At 40.4% G+C, this 21,911-nt stretch overlaps 1 long non-coding RNA gene and 6 other non-coding genes across 9 annotated transcripts; 3 read left to right on the forward strand and 4 right to left on the reverse strand.

The window, feature by feature from the left end:
- The first annotated feature begins 4,801 nt into the window (after positions 1–4,801).
- On the forward strand, positions 4,802–4,874 carry TRNAM-CAU (transfer RNA methionine (anticodon CAU)). Its single transcript has one exon. It is a non-coding gene; the product is annotated as a tRNA-Met (tRNA).
- Positions 4,875–5,409: 535 nt separating this feature from the next.
- On the reverse strand, positions 5,410–5,482 carry TRNAK-UUU (transfer RNA lysine (anticodon UUU)). Its single transcript has one exon. It is a non-coding gene; the product is annotated as a tRNA-Lys (tRNA).
- A 3,279-nt stretch (positions 5,483–8,761) lies between these two features.
- TRNAM-CAU (transfer RNA methionine (anticodon CAU)) lies at positions 8,762–8,834 on the reverse strand. The gene has a single exon. It is a non-coding gene; the product is annotated as a tRNA-Met (tRNA).
- A 783-nt stretch (positions 8,835–9,617) lies between these two features.
- Positions 9,618–9,699, forward strand: TRNAL-AAG (transfer RNA leucine (anticodon AAG)). The gene has a single exon. It is a non-coding gene; the product is annotated as a tRNA-Leu (tRNA).
- Positions 9,700–11,903: 2,204 nt separating this feature from the next.
- On the reverse strand, positions 11,904–21,605 carry LOC107034641 (uncharacterized). 3 transcript variants are annotated; one of them, XR_012062299.1, is made up of 4 exons: positions 21,368–21,605; positions 19,191–19,288; positions 12,215–12,362; positions 11,904–12,035 (listed from the first exon to the last, which is right to left on the reverse strand). It is a non-coding gene; the product is annotated as an uncharacterized lncRNA (long non-coding RNA). The 3 variants fall into 3 exon arrangements; XR_012062297.1 differs by having other exon boundaries at positions 12,210–12,362; XR_012062298.1 differs by lacking the exons at positions 11,904–12,035; positions 12,215–12,362 and adding an exon at positions 16,329–16,467.
- Positions 12,958–13,029, forward strand: TRNAQ-CUG (transfer RNA glutamine (anticodon CUG)). Its single transcript has one exon. It is a non-coding gene; the product is annotated as a tRNA-Gln (tRNA).
- Positions 13,460–13,565, reverse strand: TRNAL-CAA (transfer RNA leucine (anticodon CAA)). Its single transcript has 2 exons — positions 13,528–13,565; positions 13,460–13,505 (listed from the first exon to the last, which is right to left on the reverse strand). It is a non-coding gene; the product is annotated as a tRNA-Leu (tRNA).
- Positions 21,606–21,911: the final 306 nt, after the last annotated feature.

A 21,911-nucleotide genomic window follows, 5' to 3' on the forward strand; every position in this document is an offset into this window, starting at 1 on the left:
CACAAAGACACCCTGTGTGCTTGGGGTTTTGTAGGTCAGAAGTGTCAGGTGTGGTCTCACTGTGCTGAAAACAAGGTGTAGGCAGGCTGCATCTCTTTCTGGAGGCTCTAGGGAAGATTCCGTTTCCTGCTTCATTAAAAAAATTATTTTTTAATTTATTTATTTACTTTTAATCAAGGTCTAGTCAGTTTATAATGATGCATTAATTTCTGGTGTACAGCATAGTGATTCAGTTATACATATGTATATATTTCTTTTCATATTATTTTTCATTATAGGCTATTACACAGTATTGAATATAGTTCCCTGTACTCTACAGTAGGACCTTGTTGTTTAACTTGTGTCCTTTTCAAACTGTTGACAGAGTTTGTTTCTTTGCAGCTGTGGGACTGAGGTCTCTGTTTCCTGCTGGTTGAAAGATAATGGCCACCACTCCCAGTTTCTAAAGGCTGCTACATTCCTTGGCCCTTCAAAGCCATCAACAGTGGGTCCAGACCTCAAACCACATCTCTTTACCTACTCTTCTGCTTCCCCCAACAGTTTTAAGGACTTGTGATTCAAATCACCTCCCCATCTCACAGTCCTTAATCTTAATCACATCTGTAAAGTCCCTTTTACCATGTAAGGTAACATTCATAGGTTCAAGGGATTAGAGGATATTTTTAGAATGGCTATTATTCTGCATACCACAAGCCACTCTGTTTTGGAATTCTTTATTACATATTAGTAGGTAATAAGGACACATTGTGAGCTGTATCTTCAATGCTAACAACTTTGAACTTTACTTCAAAGGCTTTGCAGAAACAAAGTGCCCTTCTGAACATAAAGGTCAGTATAATTGGTATTTTTTTGAAAACTTGTCCTGCCTGTACTGTAGAAGAGGGGCCACAGCTAGGACACAGGGTGTCTTTGTGCAAATTATGTAATAATGACCCACTTTGGTGGTGAATTACAGAAAGGCAACTCTTGGGCTGATAAAGTATAAAAAAAGGAAAATGCCACCTCTCTCCAAGGACTCTTGGCTTAGCTCTCAGGCGTCAGGTCAAACTTTAGCATTTTTCACCTTCTCCCCAAGTGTCTTGTCACAGGCACTTGTGTATGACAGCCCTGCATCACTGAAAAATGGAGACAAGCAAGGTTAGAAACCAAGAAACCAGATTGGAGGCCGGTACAGTAGCAAAGGACAGATACAGAGGGAAGAGGAGGAGGGAAAAGTAAAACAGTGGTAATAATCCAGCAGTGGAATAAAGGAGACAGATTCAGGAAGTACTGAGGAGATGGAATTCACAGGACTTGGAAGCTGGTAGAATATGAGAAATAAAACAGAGAAAAAGATGAAAAAGGATGCAGGTGTGATGATGCCATTCATGTGTTATGGGAGGTGGTCTTCTCCAAGATGATACTTTTCTTATGGAGAAGTGGGATTTGAAAATCAGGGAGAAAACAATGGGAATGACAGGCCTAAAGTCTGGTGCCTTAACACTGTTGTCCAGGCAGATGAAGAAATGCTATTGCATGCTAAAATATTTTGAAATCCCCAAAGTCAGCGAGACTGGATTTGGAGCTGACTGAAAGGAAGGCTACAGAGTTGATTGAGGATGTTTTGATAGGAATTTTCTTTTCACACTGGAAGAGAATTGACTCAGAATTTAGAGATCTCAGAAACTGAGGACGGCAGTAGGAGAATGAAGAGAAAAAGGAGAAAATGCCCCCCCCACCTTTACATCCCTCTTTCTACAGCTTAGATTTTGTGATTAATTACAGCATTACTAGCTTGCACAACCTTCTTCTCCATTGCCCCACTCTCAGCCCTTGGTCATATCAAACACACCACCACCTTCTCCAAGCCTGAATCTGAATAGCTGAATGGGTAAAGAATACCTCTAACAGTGCTCCTCCCTTTAGCCGACTCTAAACCAAACTTTTATCCCCTCCACTCCACCAAAACTCCCTTGTTAAGCCCCGGCAGCCTCCATTTTGTAAAATCCAATGGTCAGCACTTGGTCTTCAATTTGTTCAGCTTCTTTAGGAACACTTGGCCCAGTTGAAATTCTCTCTTTATAGGAACACATTCTTCACTTGATTTCTGAACACCACATTCTCTTGGTTTTCTTTCAACTTAAATGTAATTCCTTCTTTATTTCCTCCTCTTCCCAGTCTCTAAACCCTGACCTGAGTCCTCATCTATTCTCTGTGTACATGAGCTGATCTGATCACCTGACTAGCAAAAAAATTGAGAAAGTCCTGTTTAACTTGACTACTTGGCTGCTCCTTTCTGATACCTTTTAAAATTATTATTATTATTATTATTATTATTATTATTATTATTAATTATTATTATTATTTCATTCTGAAGCAGTCATAATTTCCCCCAAAATGAGTCACTTTTTCCAGTGATGAGTTTTTATCACAATATATATAACATCAAAGAATATTGGAGAAAGAGCATATAAGTTTCCATTTTACTGTAGTGTTTTCCTCCATTCTCATCCTCAAAATATTTCCAAATTAGAGAAGGGTATTCTTCTTATTCCACACTTTGAAAATAAAGATTTTCAAGTAGGCCAATACTGTAACGTATTTTCTATGGCCAGCAACAACGATAGCCACCTTGTAGACACATGCCTAAAGAGGCTATCTCCCTCCATTTCTGTGAATCAGAAATCACTCTACGTGCTTCTGCACATTTTGAAGAAACTAAAAAGTGACCATAAACCTCAATAAACCATGAAAGCCTCAGTATCATGAGTAAGCAAACCATAGTCTTTTCAAGCACTGTTATGGATACAAAGTGTGTAGCACGTTTAGCAGATAAGATCTTTTCATTTTCTTTGGTAAGGCTAAATGGAATTTGCCAGAGTTTACATTTGTACTATCTGCCAAATATGCAGATAGATGAACAAGATCTTGTTTGTATTTGAACAAGATATCAACAATCGCTTGTTTTATACATCCAGTGGGTGTTGGAGTTTTATTAACTCCACCTACAAATCAAGAAGATATTTCAACACCATGTTTCAAATTAAAGTCCTAGGAGCTAGGGCAAGTTTTTTTGGTTGCCATAATTTGATACATCACTTGAAGTTGTTAAAGTGTAGAGAGCAAGGTCATCTGACAGAATCAGCTCCGCACTGCAAGAGGCGGATAAAGGCGGATAAATAGTATCAAATTCCCCACCTCCTTTTTTTTTTTTTTTTTGCCCCTAGCTTGCAACCTCTGAATCAGAAACTCGAGCAGTCAATAAGATACTGTGTATTCTTTCCAAGTTTTATTCCCAATGCTATTTTTGACTGGGCATTGGTGTCGTTTGAAGACGAAAAAACTTCTGATTCAAAAGTTCTCTTCCGTCCTTTCTTATCCCAAGATTAGACTTGGGAGAGTCAGTCTCCCCACGGACTTTTCACACTTCCTTCTCCACCATCTCCAAATGCAAATTCTTTCTACATATTGTGCAGTACTCTGAGTTATTTACATCTCTAATCCTATTACATGTGTTCTTCTGTCTGTCATTGACACTTTTTCAGTGATGTCTTGGCCACGCTGGCATTCATATGGTAATCGTTCTCATTTTCTCTATCTAGACTGTTAACAAATATGGTCATACTAATCACAGCGTTAAAAATTAATCTAACTCTATTTCCATAAAAAGCACAATTAATCTACAGGCAGAGCCAAACGGTTAAAGTTCACGACTACAAAACTCTTGTTTCCCAAATTTAAGTCACAGCCTTCAAAGGAATGCAAAACTCTTGACCCGAAAATTACGGCTGCCAAAATCAGTGGCCGGGGAAAAACAGAGACTGCAGCTACGGAAGTCGAATGGTATGTGCCGCATCCTTTTCACAATGAAATCAGTGTTCCTCTCAGCACTCCAAGGGCGGGATGGTTGAGTGAGAGGGTGAAGCTGTCATCGGGTTTCTCTGTACTTTCCCCGACTGTCCTCACCCATTTGGGAACACCGAAAACCCTGACTTTTCTCACCCTGGAAAGGGGTTTTCCGGGAAGGGGTACTTGCAGTGCTAAAACCAGGGCATCCCCCAGGCAAATCAAGACAGTAAGTAAACCAAGCTTTTCACCTCTTCCTGTTCCTGTAACTAGAGCTTTCACATACCAACAGATTCCCAAGAATTTGCACCAAGGACACCTTATTCCTTTTTTTTTTTTTTTTTTTTTTTTTAAGGACGACACCTTAGTCTTTAAACCTGTAAGTCCCATATATCCAGAAACCCCCTTTGGACTTCCTCGGGACAGAGGGATTGGTCAGGGGAGATTGTAGTCTGTTGAAAAGCTGATAGGACTTCGGGGAGGTGTTTTCTTAAAATGAGGACAGACGATTTTATGGGAAATAAGCCTGTGAAGGGCCGAATGAGATAGAGCGGCAGTTGGATACCCAGGCGACGAGTTAGAGGAAATGTTTTGTTGTTCAAGTTAGTAAACACTTCAATGTGTTTAAAATACTGATGAGAAGGATCGCGTATGGAAGGAGAGAGGAAGCGGGACTTTTTCCTCTTTCCTCGAGACGAGGGCAATGGACGAGGGTAGTGCAGGTTAGGTGCAGGTTTCTGGGAAGGAGGTTGACATTTTCCTTCAGTTTTGAGGGGCAGTGGGGTGGGTCATCAGTTCAGAACTATGCAGGGGGATCAACAGCGACTCTCTTCATCGGATTCAGGTTGTAGAAGCTGTTGTGTTTATACGTCGTTGCAGGAGAGCATTTCATTTTCAATGGAAATCTTGAGTAGAACTAGTTGAAGCAAAGTAAAATCCAGTGTTAAAAATCCTTGACTAGAAGCTTGCACCATCTGCCTCCTTAGCGCAGTAGGCAGCGCGTCAGTCTCATAATCTGAAGGTCCTGAGTTCGAACCTCAGAGGGGGCAGTCCTGTTTTGCCCTCGTTTGACCATTCGAAGGTTGTGGCCTTTGTCTATCCAAAATCTACCTCCTGGCCATTGCGACACAACGTTGCGAACTTTGTCTAAAGAAAACCTACCTCCTGGCTGTTGGGACTGGTGTGTCCTGTTACCTTTGCTGAATCTGGATGTCCAGAAAACCTCTTCAGTCACTCATTTACCAACCAACTCTTGAGTAGAGGACTTCTACGTTATTTTTAAATTTTACAAATGACTAACTACATCCTTTACAAAGGGGGTGCAGTAACTTCACTCTGGCTTTTATTATTTGTTTATTTTTAATTAAATGGCATTTAATAGGCAAGGATCTAGTTCTGGCACAATCCTTAAATATTATCTCTCTTCATTCGACTATAGAGGCCCCAGGTATTCGCCTCGGCATCTTTCAGCTTCCATGAGTCGCACATGTGGGCCAAAACACCTCTCATTTCGTCATCTATAATAATCTATTCCTATATGTCGTGTGAAATTACTCATTCTGGGACGCTAAAAACCAGGAACTTCGCCCGAACAGGGACTTGAACCCTGGACCCTCAGATTAAAAGTCTGATGCTCTACCGACTGAGCTATCCGGGCTCCTTGAAAGAGTGAGTCCTTGTATAACCTAACGAGAAGGAAAGTACATAGATGAAGTTCAGTGTCTTAAAAATTCCGTCTATGTTCCTTTTCTTTATTCCTAACTCTATCCTTGCCCTCCTTGAATGTGGCTCATGACTATTTCTACTCCTAGCTTATGGAAAAAAAATAACCCTCATTCTTGGGTAATATAATCTAAACAATTACTTCTAAAAGTTGTATATAACTAGAGACTTAATAATCTCAGCTGTTTGGTCCTTCATCTTCCAAATTTGTGCTCTGGTTTGCCCCCAGAACTCAAGGATGCCTAACCCAAAAAGCTCTCAACAAACAGGTTTTGAGTATTTATTTTGAGCAAGGAGCTCTGCTTTGCCCTCGGTTTACAGCGGTGGAAAGCCACCACCTCTGCCCTAGTGGAGTTTACCCTTTAGAAGGGAAAGTCAGCCTTTTAAACTATGAATTACACAGTAAGTGTTTAAATAGCCATTGTGATAAAAGCTCTTAAGAAAAAGTATAGGTTACTGAGATGTGTATTCAAATAAGTATAATTTCATCACCCAAGTTTCCAAATTAAATGAGATAATACAAGTAAATTCTTGGAATAGTGTCTGGGACTTTCTAAGTTCAATGAAAGTTAGGTGTTATCACCATTATTATTTTTATTTTAAAACAGATCAATTAAAACATCATATTTAATCATTTTTGTTGTGCCATCTTAGACAAATTGTTTAATCTCTCATTCGCTTTCCACCCCTAAATCCTGTAACAGAAATTTCTTCCTCAAACGCTAGGTTTAACACAAAGGTTGTCTCGTGGTACCATTCTAATTACGTATTTATTCATGCCACTATTCAAGAATGGATTCAAGGTGTTCTACACAACTTCACTGTAATAAGATAAAATGGAAAACATTCACAGACTTAAATCAGGATAAAGAGAGTATAGCGGTAGAAAATTAAGACAAAAGTATGCACACTCCAAGTGCCCCCTACCCCACATCTCCAAGAGAATGGATAATAAAAGGAGGCGACCTCTTACAGAGAGTAAGAGAAGACTTCTTTCAGGATATAATGCTTAAATGGAGACCCAAAGTCTTCATAGTAATAAATTAGACAAAAATGTGGCTCCAACATTCCAGGAAGAGCAAAGAGCAGAACACATCCAGAGAACTTAAAGAAGGCCTGAGGTGTTTGAGTGCAGATATCTTGGGACAGTACTGATAGAGGTGAGGGGCAAGGTGAACAGAAAGAGAAGGACAGATCAGAGACTGACAGGCTCAGAGGTTATGGCTAGGAATGCAAAATACAGAGACTTCACCCTTGCAGCAATATAAAATCACTGAGGATTTTAAGCAGAGAGGAACAACATGATCACATATGATTTCAAAAAATTATGCTGGTTTCACATAAAGAATGTATCAAAGTGGGGAAAGAGATGATGGGAAAACACAAATTAGGCTAATGTGCCGTAGTAGGTTGTGCAGATTTGGCCTACCGACTATGTGACAGTGTCAAGGAATGGTGCAGAGAGACTGGGAACATTTGGAAAGAAGCAGAAGACTTGAGCCCAGACTCTTTCAGGGGACCTAGAGAGGAAGAGGTGTCAAAGTAACTCATTCTTCTCAGTAGCTCATTGCTCTAATAAGCGCTTTAACTGGGAAAGGCAGACACAAAGCAGAACAGGAAAGGGCACTTTCAACCTTTTGAGAGTTCTCTGGAAAGCATGAGGTGTTTGCTCTGCTCTTAATCTGCCTTGTCATACCTGAAGGTATGCTGCCAGTTCTGATCAGTAGGCAAGCCCTGAGTGATCAGACGAAAAAGGAGAATCCTGGGAGGAAGTGACCTCCTGAGCAATACTCAGCATGAAATAACCGGGTATTTGCGGAGGGATTCCAAAATCTTGTTCAACTGATTGCATTCAGATCAGATTTCCTGAGGTTGCTGTTAAAAATCCAGATTTGCATCACCTGTTATGTCCCACTAAAACACAGTAAACTCCATGAGATCAGGAGCATTTTCTGTTGTGTACAGTGCAATATACCCCAGCCCTTATGTATCAGTCAAGGTCTAGTTCAGAAATAACACTAGTGGGAGGTGGTTATAGCTCAGAGTTCCATCCCCAGTACTTTTATTAATCAACAAACAAACAAACCTAATTACTCCCCACCAACATAAATAAATAAATTATTTTAAAAGCCAAAATTAAAAAGAAAAAGAAAAAGAAAGAACACTGGGTATTTCAACTGGGATCATTGTAGTAGCCCAGAGATAACAGAAATAATAACTATGGAAAATAGCTACCACCTTCTAGGGCTGAGGGAACAAAAGGGAAGGGGTTTGAGGACTCTGAGATAGGGGATTAAGAAAATAGAGGTTGAAATCAACTGCCCTTATTGGAGTGACACTGACTGAAATAGCAAAATTCAGAAAACAGTTTCTCTTGTCTTCTCCTGCCTTCCAGACTCCTTCTGGTTCCTCTTCTTGACAGAACCTAAGAGAAAACCAACACCCTAGAAAAGAGTATTCAAGGGTGAATTTGAAGTTCAGACAAAACAGATTAACAGTGAGGGGGACAGCTCTGACCAGTGCTTGGCACATAGTAGGCACTCAATAAATATTAGTCCAATACCTCCCATTCAACAAGCTGAGATGTTAAGAGCTGGATATTAAATATCACCCTTCCTTGTTTTGAGTCAGGTGCTTATCCTGACTCTAAATATCACTTCGTGTTTCTTCATTTCCTGTTTCTCTTTTTACTGTCTGGCATCTTGTAATTTGGATGACTAAGAGATCCAGTCAAGAGCACTGGAAGCAGGAAAAGAGGTCCAACACAAAGAGGCCGAGGGGGGGAAATACTTTTTTCTTTTATTGTGCAAGATGTCGTTGGTGATCTGGTGGTGAAGCAATTCCAGAAGAATAGCAAAAGATAATCAATAATTAATAAAAATATTTTCCCATCATACTACACCTTCCACATCCCCAGTATAACCCTCCATCCCCTCCTCTCTCCCAACCAGTAAGTTTCTTGACCTTGATGTTTTTATAACAATTTCCAAGCATATCAGAAAGTCATTTTTTAAAAAATCTCCTCACTGTATCTACAAATGGTATAAGAAAAGTTGAAAGAATTTTGGAGTACTTAATCTTACTGAAAATTACTATTTTGTATCTGAACATTACATGGTTCGCTTAACAGGAAATTATCCGTTCAGTTTCATCAAAGCAAATTCCTCGGATTTTTTTTTTTTTTTTAAGATATACGAAAGGAAAACACTTTTGTTGCCCCCTCTGAGGTTCGAACTCAGGACCTTCAGATTATGAGACTGACGCGCTGCCTACTGCGCTAAGGAGGCAACTAACCCTCCCACTTGTAAAAAACGTCTACCAAGTTTATTATAAGAAAGATTCGATTAAAAATTCTCTTCATCACAGTCTTTCAAAACAAGAACGGAACCATGGTTTCATTCACGTCTAAAATATTCAAAGTTTGGATGACAAGGCCACGCAGAACAAGGCAAAACATCAACTACCAGCCCAGGCCAGTTTCCCCTGAGAACTTTCCCGCAAAGACTTTAGGAGCGGTGAGGACAAGACTTTGTAGAAGTTCTGTTCGGAATGACCAGGGCCTTCTAATAGGCAAACAAGACTTAAATAGTAAGGACCGCACTCTTTGCCTTCCTCGTGAGGTTCCATGTAGGAGCTTGGTCTCCTGAGATGTATGAAGGTGGGCGGGGGATTTGGGGGTGGGGGTGGGGGCTCAAGATTCTTTCCTTGAGCTCCCGGGCTCAAACCAAACGCCGCCCCCTTAAGTCCGGGGGATTACTCTCTGGAGTCCAAGTGGATCTGGAGCCCACAGCATCCATTGCAACTCTCAGTTCGCTTGACCCCTTTTTCCTGTGTTGGTGACAAATGGGCCAGGAGCTTCCTCCCGCGCTACCTGCGGGGTCACATTTTAGGGTCAGTCTGGGAGCCATGAGAAAGCAGCGTCAGGGGAAGGGGGTCTCTCGAGCTGTGCGGGGAGCAGGAAGGGCCCACGGGGACAGCGCAGAGGGGCGAGAGAAGGAGAAGAGAAAAAGGATCTGTAACCGGAGTTGTTTGGGTCAGATGCCATGCACATAAAAATAAGCGCCGCGGGCGGTAGCGTGGCCGAGCGGTCTAAGGCGCTGGATTAAGGCTCCAGTCTCTTCGGGGGCGTGGGTTCGAATCCCACCGCTGCCAAGCTAGCTTTACACCTTTTGTCTGAGTAGGTATTCTTCTCCATGCCCAGTGTACACAAGTTCTTACACGCTCCCTCTCCCCCTACCACTTGTTTTCCCCGAGGCCAGAGAAAACACCCATACACATTGTCCTGCAGTGTTCACATCATGATAGGCCTTCAACTGATTATTTCAACTAACAAAAAGTTAATGAGCACACACTGTGTGTGCTACTTACCCCCTTACTGTATTTTCACCACCCAGCAGTATGAAACATATAACAGACCTTCATTTAATTCATTTGTTTATGTAAAAAAAGAAGAGTTCAGTACCTACTAAGTGCCAGCTATTTACTTAGGCCCCATAGATACAGTAGTACTTAACTTATTACATTATTTAATAAATGATGGACCCATGAATGAGGGGCTGTCAGTCTCCCTGTATCCACTTACCAGTGGAGACAGGTCCTGCCCCGCCGCAGTTCTCAGCATCCCAGCAGCCTTCTCATTTTGAATCCTAATTAAACTGGTCTAAGCTGTAGCGACTCTCCGCAAGGGCCTCGCCTTGCCACTCAACCGCCTCTCACTTCACACGAACTAGAGGCGCTCCCCCGCCTCTGGGCTCCTCTGCGACTTCCACTGGGCGCCCTCAGCATCTGTTCTAAGCAATTCTCTCTTCTCTCAAAGCTTCTTATCCTCTACACCTCAGCTAGGTAGTTGCCTTCTCCTGGAAGCCTCCCTTGATCTCTCCCTCCAGAATTACAATTCGGCACTGAGGATAAGGAAGGGAACAAAGGAGAGGGTTTCCCCGCCCTGGTGCCTAGTAGTGAGACAAACATAGAACGCATAATGGCCCCAAGATGACACAATTTCTACGATAAAGAGTGCAATCGAACTACGAATGACATGATGGATATATTGTTATCAAAATAAAGAATGTTACCGAACAGTATAGTATAGTACAATGTATAAAAGGACACATTCAAAATTGTTCCTAGTGATAACAGTGTCAGAGGACAGGAAAGAGGGAGATTATAAATTTTACTTTAGACACTTTTGTTTGTGGTGTTAGAATGACTGGATATTTATTTACAAATCAAATAAGTGAATTCACAAATTTATAAATAATTTTTTAAATCGCAATCTGATAAGTACTGCAAAGGAGAAATGGAACATGCAAGGCAACAGGCCCCAGCGCCACCGTCCCTTCCTCTGGCAGGCTCTTAATTAGGCATTCCTGTTGGCATGAACTGGCTATGCTCAGTTATCACCCGATCACCATTTATTTTAGCATTTATCATAATTTTTGGAAATTTTTGTGTAATTGTCTGCTTTTCCCTATGTATCATAAGTTTTGTCAGATAAGGAACCATATTTTTCTTGCTTTCCTGCATCATGAAAACTACATAGATATTTGTGGTAAGTATCAACGAATAAGTTAACATACGAAAGAGTATCTTTCTAATTTGTTAAGTGAGCAAAGTATACAGGGCTGAGGAGCAGAAAGACCTGGAGATATTCAGTTTGAAGGGTCATGTGTTCTGAAGCCCCATTTCTACAGGACACTCCAGCTGACCTCAGTTCTGGACTGCTGATTATGCCACACTGACTTAGTCTTTCTGGATTCAGCTCTGCTACCAGATGACTGTAAACCAATTTTGCTCAGATTACCAGGGGAGAGATTACTTCTGGATTGTGGGGCTCAAGTCATCTCTTCCTTGAGTCATTCTCCTCAGTGGTCTTAATGAAGATAGAATGGAGAGCTTATGTGTGGGGAGGGAGGGTGCAGACACTTAGGAGAAAGTTATAGTCACCTGGCCAAAAGTCTTAGAATTTCATTGCTTCCTTCCTCACCTCTCAACAGATATATTCGTTTCAACCCGTATTTATTAAGCAGCTATTCTGTGACAGTCACCTTGCTTGGTTGGAGATGCAACAAAAGGATGAATGCCATGAAATTATTCAGGGATTCCTAAGCAATTCAGTCTTGGAAGGCTATCAGAGGCACATGAAGAGTAGATGCCAAGTAATTAACATTTAGACTGACTAAAGTAGTACTTTATACCTGAGTATTTCTTCCAGTCATGCTATGAATATAATCTCTTTATTATATGTTCTTACAGTGATAGGTAAATAATCATGTTATATTAATAAAGTTAAGATTAAAAACAAAACAAAACCAAAAACGAATGACTATGCCCAACCCTATGATATTCTCTCTTGGCCATCCGCATCAGAGGACACACTATTTGTGGGGCCATATGAACACTGGAATGTCCACCTGGAAGCTAGGATCTGGAAAGGGGTGGTGGGGTGGTGGAAAGCAACAATCATGCTCCTTTTACTTGTCAGATTTATCCTATGGAGAGAAGGAAAAAGAAACCTTCAAAAAGAGGCCCATGCTGGACTATCTGAATATTTATTCACTCATTCATTCATTAAAATTCATTCATTCATTCATTAAAATTCATTCATTCATCTTTCCATCTATGTGTTCATGCAACAAGACATTGATTAAGCTTCTACTATGTACCAGACCTTAGAGTGTCAAAGAGGAATGAAAGCTGGTCTTGCACTTAAGTCATTTCAGAGTAGGAGGACAGATATTAAAACAGCAAGTTCATGATTACTGCTGAACAGGAAGCACCAAGAAACTCAGGTTGCTGTGGAGACGTCTGCAGGTATCCTAGAATGAATAAGCAAAAATGTAGGGGAAAAATGTATTTTTCTTTTCTCTCCTTTGAACTGTAAGTAAGATTAAATCTAATTTGCCTTTGTGTGAGTGAGAAATGAAGGCAAAATCAAAACCATTAGAGGTAACTATTCTTAAATTCCTGCTTCCCCTTACATGGAGGGAAAGAAACCTGGGACGAAGTGTCATGGAAACAATCAGTGAAAGTCCCCTCCCATTCACCTCACACACTAGCGTTTGGCTTTTCCTCATCGTTCCGCTGAAAAGTGGAGAGATTTTTCATCTCAAAAAAAAAAAAAAAAAAGTCCCATAAATTAAAAACAAAAAAATCAATTAGGAAAAAGAGGCAGAACTTTCTGTTAAAGTGGCATTTCATTTTAAATTGTATTCTATACCTCTCTCTCATTTAAAAAAATCTTAAGCACAAGGCTATAATTTTAAATGGAGTACAATCCATAAAAATTTTGAATCACTGTATGGTATACGTGAAACGAATGTGATATTGTACGTCGATTACATCTCAATTAAAAAAAAAAAGCACAAAGAAAGAGATATCAGGAAGACGGTGTGCAAAAGCGTATCCAAGGGAGGTTCCATGGTGTAATGGTTAGCACTCTGGACTCTGAATCCAGCGATCCGAGTTCAAATCTCGGTGGAACCTTCACTTGCTTCTTTTTTTTTCCTTTAATCAGATAACAGAGTGAACCAAACCGTTTTCAGTTCCCATATTTTCATTTTTGCTGAACTCGGGCAGTGAGAAAGGACACGAGACTACGGTCCCACTGGCCTGTGAGCTCAGGACCAGACTATAATCACCCAGTCTGTGTATATGTCTTTCTGTTCCCCCCAGACTTTTTCTTCCAGGACTCCACGGGGGGATATACGCGTTCAGGAAAAGCGCCTTTAGTAAACAAACCAGAGCACAGAGCAAAACGTGATCCGTAACAAGTAGCAATCAAAACGGAAAGGAAAGGGACCAGACCTCATTGAAGGTATGTCGTTAGGACAGAAAAGGAAAAAGTAAAGAATGAATGGGAACCAAAAAATGGCTGCAAACGCAGTTGATTAGAGCAGGAGAGGAAAAAACAGCATGTCAGAAGTGGGATTCGAACCCACGCCTCCATTCGGAGACCAGAATCCTCCAACCGAGGAAGCAAAGCTTGAGTCTGGCGCCTTAGACCACTCGGCCATCCTGACAGCTGAATTTCAAGTTGTGAAATGAGAAAAATCTTCAATTATGATGAATGTACATTCACTATGAGCTTTCAACTTCCTTTACAGTTTAGGATTTATCCGAGAAATAGAAACGTAAATCCTTATAAATTAACTGAACCTTCTTTTTCAGGAAAGTCTGGAACTTCTGCTGAACTTGTGAGGCCTTCCTCTTACTCTGGGATGCAACTGACCTTTCTCTCCCTTCCCTTCCCTCTGCTCTACCCTGCACGCTCCAGTGCACTGAGGTGCAATGGTCCTAGAATCCCGGCACCGACTCCAGATTGGACAAGAGAGAACACCCTTGATCCATTCATTACAAGAAAGAACACTGAGCGTGCGCGCTGGATTCCCAAGAAGATGCTTGGCAAACCAGCGGAACTGGCGGGAGCTCAGCGGGGAAGAAGTGAGCGAACCGTTGTAGACGTAGGGGGAAAAAGCAGCGTGTTAGTACAGACTAGAGAGGGGCAAGGTGAGTGGGATTTAGGAGCCTTGAGCGTGAAGGCTGGTTGTTGACGTAAGTTGGAGGAGTTGGCCGGTTCAGAGGGAGCAGAAGGGCGGGAGCGAAAATTCAGAGCTGCGCGGAGGGAATGTCGGCAGTGAGCCCAAATCCCCAGACCCCTTCTCCAGCAGTCTCCCGGAACTCCACATGCACGTATCTCCTCTCCGTCTACTTCACATAGGAGGTTTAAGGTTTGTCAGTAGACATCGATCCCAGGGATAAAGAACCACAGACTAGATTTCCACACTAGATATCCAAACCCAATAAACCCAAGAACTTAAGATAAGTCAATAACCATCAAGGGCAAAATGATTAGATTGTGATATATTCATATAGTGAATCACTACACAGCAGAAAAAAATATTGAATTACTGGTATAGAAAAGAATAAATCTTACAGACATAAAAAAAAAAAAGCCAAACACAAAAAAGAGCTTACTGTAAGATTCTACTTACATGAAGTTCAAGTACAGGTGAAATTAATGGATGTTTCTAGCCATTTGGGACAGTGATTTCTTCTAAGGAACCTCTAGGGGTAGGTATTGACAGGGAAGAGCATGAGGGAGCCCTCTGGGATGCTGAAAATAGTCTTCATTTTGATCTGGATGGTGGCTACCTACACACATGTCACAATTAATTAAGCTACACACCAAAAACTTGTATATTTTACATTGATAAATTTTAAATTACAATATAAGACAGTGTCTTATTCAATGTCAGGTGTTACACAGTGTAAGTTGCAAAGATATCAAAAGAAAGAGTAAATTATTGTATCGGGAAGACAGAGGAAGTTTTATGGGAGGCTGATTCTGGGGGGAGTGGGCCACCTGTAAGGAGAGCAGAGTCATCTGTTTGTTCACATTTTGCTCAGAAATGGAATAAAAATGGTACCAGCGCTCACAAAGGCATCATAATCTTCAGGCCCACATACCCTGTGTTTGTTCTTCAATAATTTCCCCCTTGCTGTTCAGGATGCCTTTCCTACCTTTGCTGGTACTCTTTTTCATAGTATCCTGTCTCTTCCTTCATTACACTTGTCTCAATTAGTAACCACATATTGATTTGCTAAATAACATAATGCTAATCCTTTTTAAGGTTAAATAAGGTCATAAGGATAGGGCCCTAGTCCAGTAGGACCAGTGTCCGGACAGGAAGAGGAAGAGATACCAGGAATGAGTGTGCACAGAGGAAAGGCCATGTGAGAACACAGAGAGGAAGTGGCTATCTATAAGCCAAGGAGAGAGGCCTCAGGAGAAACCACCTCTGCTGACACCTTGACTTTGGACTTTCAGTCCCCAGAAAATAAACTGAAAAAATAAATTCCTGTTGTTTGAGCCACACAGCCTGGTGTTTAGTTCTGGTAGCTGGAGTAGACTAATAAAGACATCTTCCACAGTGGCTGAGGACCCCAAGAGCCCTCTAAGTGCAAAACACAAGGCTTTGTTTGACTGGAAAAAGACAAGACATGGCAGCTGTGATATGCGGAAATTTTTTTTAACTTTTTATTCTGAGATTATTGTAGATTCACATACAGTTGCAGGAAATAATAGAAACCCAGTATACTCTTCACCTAATCTCCTCCAGTGTTACCAACTTGCATAGCATAGTACAATATCACAAGTAGGAAATTGACATTGATAAAATCCACCAACTGTATTCAGATTTCTCTTGCTTTTATATGCACTTGTGTGTGTGTATTGAGTTCTGTGCAGTTTTATCATATATATAGATAACACATGTGATCAACACCAGAGTCAAAATACAGAACTGTTCCATCACAAAGATCCCTTCTATAGTCACAGACACCTCCTCATCCCCCTTCTTGCTAAACCATACACCACTACTCTGTTCTCGATCTCTATAATTTTGTCATTTCCCAAATATTGTGAATGGAATCATACAGAATATAACCTTTTGAGACTGACTTTTGAGCATAATTCCCTTGAGATCCACCTAAGTTGTACGTTTCCATAGCTTATTCCTTTTCATTGTTGAAAAGTATTCCATGATATGGTTGTGTCACAATTTGTCTAACTACTCACTGCTGAAGGCTGTTTCTAGGTTTGGCTATTGTGAATAATGCTTCATGCTGATTTTGATGTGAACACAAGTTTTCATTTCTCTGGGATAAATACCTCGTGACGTATAGATTTGAGACTCAAAACTGCAGCAGCCATTTGGATATCTCATAAGGGAAACCTCCCCTGACCACTCAATATTAAATAACACCCCAGGCACTCTCCATCCTCCATATCTTGATTATTTTTATTTGTGCATCTTTTGTACTATATATTTATTTCTTGGTTTCCTTTTGTCCTTATTTCCCTCTAGAAAGCAAATCCAGGAGGCCAGGAACTTTGTTTTGTTCCCTGCTGTATCCTGGAGCCTAGAATAGAGCCATAGTGTATACTCAATGCACACTTGAATGAATGAATGAATGAATGAATACATCACAGACATCTTTCTATATTAGTATATATAGATCTAACTTATTCTTTTTGGTGGCTGCCTAGTATTCCATTGTATGCCTGAGTAGTATTTTTATTAACTTGTCCCCTATGGAAGTATATTTATGTTGGTGCCAGCATTTCACAAATCCAAACAATGCTATAATGACAATCCTTATGTAATCAATCATCCTGTGCAGATAGGAGAGAAGTAGATGGCTCAAAGAGTGTATATGCATTAAAAAAATGTGTTTTAGCTCTTACCAAGTTGCTCTCAACAACGTTCTCTGAATATACATTCCCACAGTGACCTGGAATACCCGTTCCTCATGTTCTCACCAATACTGAGTATAGTTAGGCTTTTTAATCTTTACTAACCTCATAAATTAAAAGCAGCATCCCATTATTTTATTAATAGTGAGTTAAACCTCTGTTCACACGTTCATTAACAATTTGTTTCTTTTCCCCTGTACCATCTGTCATAACCTTTGCTCCCCACTGCTCCCCTCCTCTCTTTGCTTTTTACTTACTGTGATAATATTTTATCTCTCAAGGATGTTCACCTCTTGCCTTATTTGCTAAAACTACCTTTTCCCAATTTCCTTTATCATTTGACGGTGGTGAAAAAAATCATATTTTATAGCAAGATAAGAAAAATTTAAACATAAAATCTTTCTTTGCTTGTTTGGGCCTACTCCCTCCCCTTTAGTGTGTACTGTGTATCTGCATTAACCAGACCTCCTTAGGAGACAACATTCCTTCTTAATCTTGTGAGGGGCCATGATGACCCATGAGCCACTACTTGCATTGTACAGGTAGATTTGGATTGTGTAAACTGTCAATAATACATCATTTAATGTATCATTTAATACATCATTAATTTAATTTCTGTCTCAAAAACTTAAATAACTGTGCTTTGACCTCTAATGGGCAGAGAGCCTTCTAAAAAGTTGTTTCTGGGTTATAACCCTCAGTTTGGTTCTAATAAAATTTTCCATTTCTTTCTGAGATTGACTGATTAAGTTTTTTGTAGACAACTGTTTGGGGGTACTTTTCTGTATAGATGTCATTTATTTTTAATTTTATACAATCAATTTATCCATTTGTGGCTTCTGGGTTTGGGGTCTTATTTAGAAAGACCTTTCAGACAACAGATTTTTTTTTTAGTAAGTTTTTTTTTCCAAAAAAGCTTTTGTGAATTCATTTTTTTTTAATTTAAATCTTTCACTTATCTGGTATACATTTTGCTGTAAGAAGTAAGATGGGATCTCCCCCCCCAACCCAAACAGCTGACCAGCTGTTCCAGGATCAGTTATTGAATACGCAATAGTAACCTGCAGTTTCTCCATCTTCTATAAAATTCTTATTCAGATTGAAGCCAAGTCCCCCTAAAATCGAGTTCCTTTGTTGAGTTTATGATTAACCTCTCTATCTAAAACTTTAATTCCCTTTCTTGTCCCACACCTATGCCCCTCAAGATTGAAGAGTATCAAAGAAAAGGGGGGACTGAAATCAAGTAGGACCCTGCAGGGCACTCCCAGGCAGACAAAGTCTTTCTGAATCCCCTTTTTCTTGTTGGTAGAAAAAGGCTTCAGTTTCCTAGGCCTTCCTTTGCTTCCAAACAATTTCTAATTAGGACATGAGGGAATGCAGAAACAAATGGAAAGCAGTCAAGAAACAACAGCACAGCAAGATAAAACAGAATCCTAGTTCCTGCTCAAGGGATATACATAACAATCTGATATGTATCTTTGAGCTGTTCTGCTGGAAACAAGGCCCCCAAGCAGGTGGTGGATGGCAACTACCAGCTGAGACTCCAGACTGGTCAGAGAACCAGGTTGATGCTTGAGCTTCCTGGATCACCACTCTGTTACCTCCCACCAACCAATCAGAAGAAAGTCATGCACCCTGCAGCCCTCACCCTAAATGTTGCCTTTAAACACTTCCCTGAAAACCATCAGGGAGTTCAGATCTTTTGAACATGAGCCACCGGTTCTCTTTGCTCGGCCCTGCAATAAACCTTATTCTGCTCCAAACTCTGACATTTTAGTTTGTTTGGCTTCACTATGCATCGGGCACAGGGATTGGGTTTGACATCACTTGTTTGACAAAAAGATTTGAGCCTACTTCTCCTATTCTGTCCTATTGACCTATTGGCTTATTCTTACTTTAATTACTGTAGCCTTGTGCTTTTTCTGCCTCTTTTTTACTTTTATTTTCCCAGACTAACTTTAGTATCACTTGGTAAAGGCAGATAAAAGAAAAGATAGGGGAAGCAAAATATCATAAGCTTTATCAGGTCCTTCTCAGTTTGGTGCCTAGAAGAAGAATGGTCCAAGGAGAAAGGGGTCAACAGCGCCAAATGCCTCAGAAACATTAAGATAAAGGCTGAAAAATGTCCTCTGGATTTAGCCAATACTAGTAAAAATTACCGGCACCCTTACAGCAGATAGGGTGAGGGGGAACTTATTTTGAAATAGGGATTTACTTTAAAATAAAACATTTTATTAATAAAAATAGTATTTATTAGTTAGGTTTAGTTTCTGTTGCATATGCAGACAATCTAAATAAGTGGCCAAAACAAGACAGTTGCTTTAGTCTCTCTCAAAGATATGACTAGGTGTGGGCACTCTGTAGTGAATAAGGACCCAGGCTTCTTTACCTTTTATTACACCATCTTAGTGATGGCTTCCATCTTCAAGACTGCCTCATGGTCCAGGACAGCTGCTCAAGCTCCTACCATCATGTGCACATTCCAGGCTGAAAGAATTAGGAAGAGGGGAGGTTAAAAGGGTGTACTTTCCAACTGAGTAGGCTTCTTTTAAGAAGCTATCTCAGAATGCCCACCCTAAAATTTCCACATAGATATCACTAGCCACCCACAATCTCAGGGCCATGTTGAAGTGTGAAAGAAGTGCTGAGTGAGTTGGCGTTCCTAAGCATGTCCATAACCAGCTAGACAAGATTTTGTATTGCAGCACTGCACTCATGAATTTACCACAGTATTGGCAGCAAAGGGGCCTGGGAAGTATCTCTTAGCTGGGCATATTGCTACCTGGAATAAAACTGTGAACGAAAAATACAGCAAACCGTATCAGTAAACAAAGAATGCTGAAACCATAAAGTCATCAGTGGCTGCTGCCACCCCCCAGTGAAGACAAGCCTGCAGCCCAGCCTCTGCAGCCACTCACAATGGTACACTCTGAGGGGAAATAGAATAATAAAGGACAAGATACTGGCCTTAGATAGCTAGATGCTTGTCAAAGGAATGAATTCAATGAGCCCAAATGTTTGCTTCCTCCCATACATAGAAAAGCACTAAATTGTTTAACTTGAGATGCCTGGTTTTCTTTAGATAACAAGTAATCCTTTATTGTTCCAACTGCCTGGTCTTCATTATAAAGCCCCTATATCTACTACTTCCTCTCCCCTACCTCTTCAGAGTAGTCCCTCAGAGTGATCTGAGAGGCTGTCATCCTGGCTCAAGTCCTCCCGCCAAATAAAACATAACTCTCAACTTTGAGGCTGCACATTTATTTCAGTCGACAAAACTTTAAAGAAGGAGTGGAGATTGGCTATAAAATAGTCAACAACAGTCCCTTCCATGTTGTGTTAAGACTGAAAGCATATATGAAAATAAACAGCTGTACCAGAAGTCCCTAACTAAAGGTTAGTGTTGCCGAAAAACAAGCCTCTGTACCCCAATAGCCAAATTGAGATTCAGAGGCAGAGTTTGGGGAGGATAGAAAAGAACAACTTTACTGCTTTGCCAGGCAAAGGGAGTCATAGCAAGCAAATGCCTTACAGACTGTGAGCTCATCTTGGGGCTGGGTCTTGAAATTTTATAGAAAAACTGGATGGAACAGAAAAGGTGATAACAATCAGGGCGTTTTACAGGGTGTTACACTCTCTTTATTTTGATAATAACTTGCTATTGTTATGGAAGAACTTAGGAGGATTTGCCCATTTTCTTGAGGTTCAGTCCATGACCTTTCAAGACCTCTAGGGTAAAAAGGTAAGTTACTCTAAGAAAAGAGGGCACAGGGAGGGGAGTGTGTTAGTCATAAGATCAGTTTAGCTAGAAATACAGGCCTGAACAACTCAAGAGCCATCTTGTTAGTTTTCTACTCTTTCATTAGGAGGTCAATTTCATCTTGCAGAGATGATTTTTTATAATTTTTAGTTAGCTTGAGCAGCTGTCCTGGACCATGAAGCATTGACTTGAAAGTTAATAAATTCCACATAAACCTACAGATTTCTACCTTCTTTTGAAAGTCAAAAATTTGACAATATTCTGGGCTTACATTCTCAATGGTTACTTTAGCTAGAGATGATAAGGAGCTGCTTCACAGGAAAGACATCCGATCTCCAATTAGTCACTGTCCTCATCTTTCCCTATGGTGACCCTGGTCTGGCTGGCTCAATTAAATTACCTTTTTGTCTCCAACAGGTATTGGTATTTGCACCTGTCATTTTACAAATGAATAACTGTTATAAAGCTAAGAAGTATGCATAAAATGTAACAGTGGAATCACTAGGTTAATTATTAATTCAATAATTCAACAAGTATTGAAATACTTTCAATATGATTAAAGCTATGTGCAAGGCATAATGAAGATCAGAGGAGGTCTGGAGAGGAGTCTCTACCCTTAAGGAGTTACTAAAGTATCTGATTTCAGTTTCTTTATTTACAAATAAAGTGTTGGACTATGTGACAGCACAAATTATTTCCTATTCAAAAAGTATGCTCGGATTTAGAAACTTGATAGAGTCTAAGACAGGTAAAAATAGTACACAAGGGAAAGTCAAAGAAAATCTAGATAGAAAATAACCAAGTACCAGAATTTGAGGTTCTGTATGAATACAGGAGGCCCACTGGAAAGGTGAGAGATCAGTGTGGCTTCTTTAGGTTAAGCTCCAAGGAAGAGGTAGAATTCATGAGTAGTCCTTGTAGAGGATTGTCAATGCTGAGTCAGAGGCTGGGCTGGCAGCACTGAAAAAGGACTGAAATGTCAGCCTATGCTGGAGGCCAGAAGTGCTCAGACTGGACCCCAGGCCCAAGGGTTTGTTTCAACAATGTCCTGTTGGCAAAAAGGAAGCTTTGAAGATTTCTGAGAAGTGACAGAATGAAAGTACTTTAGGGGATTTTTAAGGACAGTTCTCTCCCTTAAAGTGTTATGTAAATAGGTTAGAGGAAAAGACGGGAAATAGGGAAACTGGTGGAATTGGTTACATTCAGCTGCTAGTTAATTCATTTAAAAAATATTTGCAAACTATCTTACCAAAACATTTCTATGTTAAATTGCCTTCAAATACCTAGGTTCTGAAATGCTTTGAACCGATATTAATATCTTACTCACTGTACCTTCCCTTATTATCATCC

The sequence above is a fragment of the Vicugna pacos genome, chromosome 20 (genome assembly GCF_048564905.1).
Source record: "Vicugna pacos chromosome 20, VicPac4, whole genome shotgun sequence".
Classification (NCBI taxonomy): Eukaryota; Metazoa; Chordata; class Mammalia; order Artiodactyla; family Camelidae; genus Vicugna; species Vicugna pacos.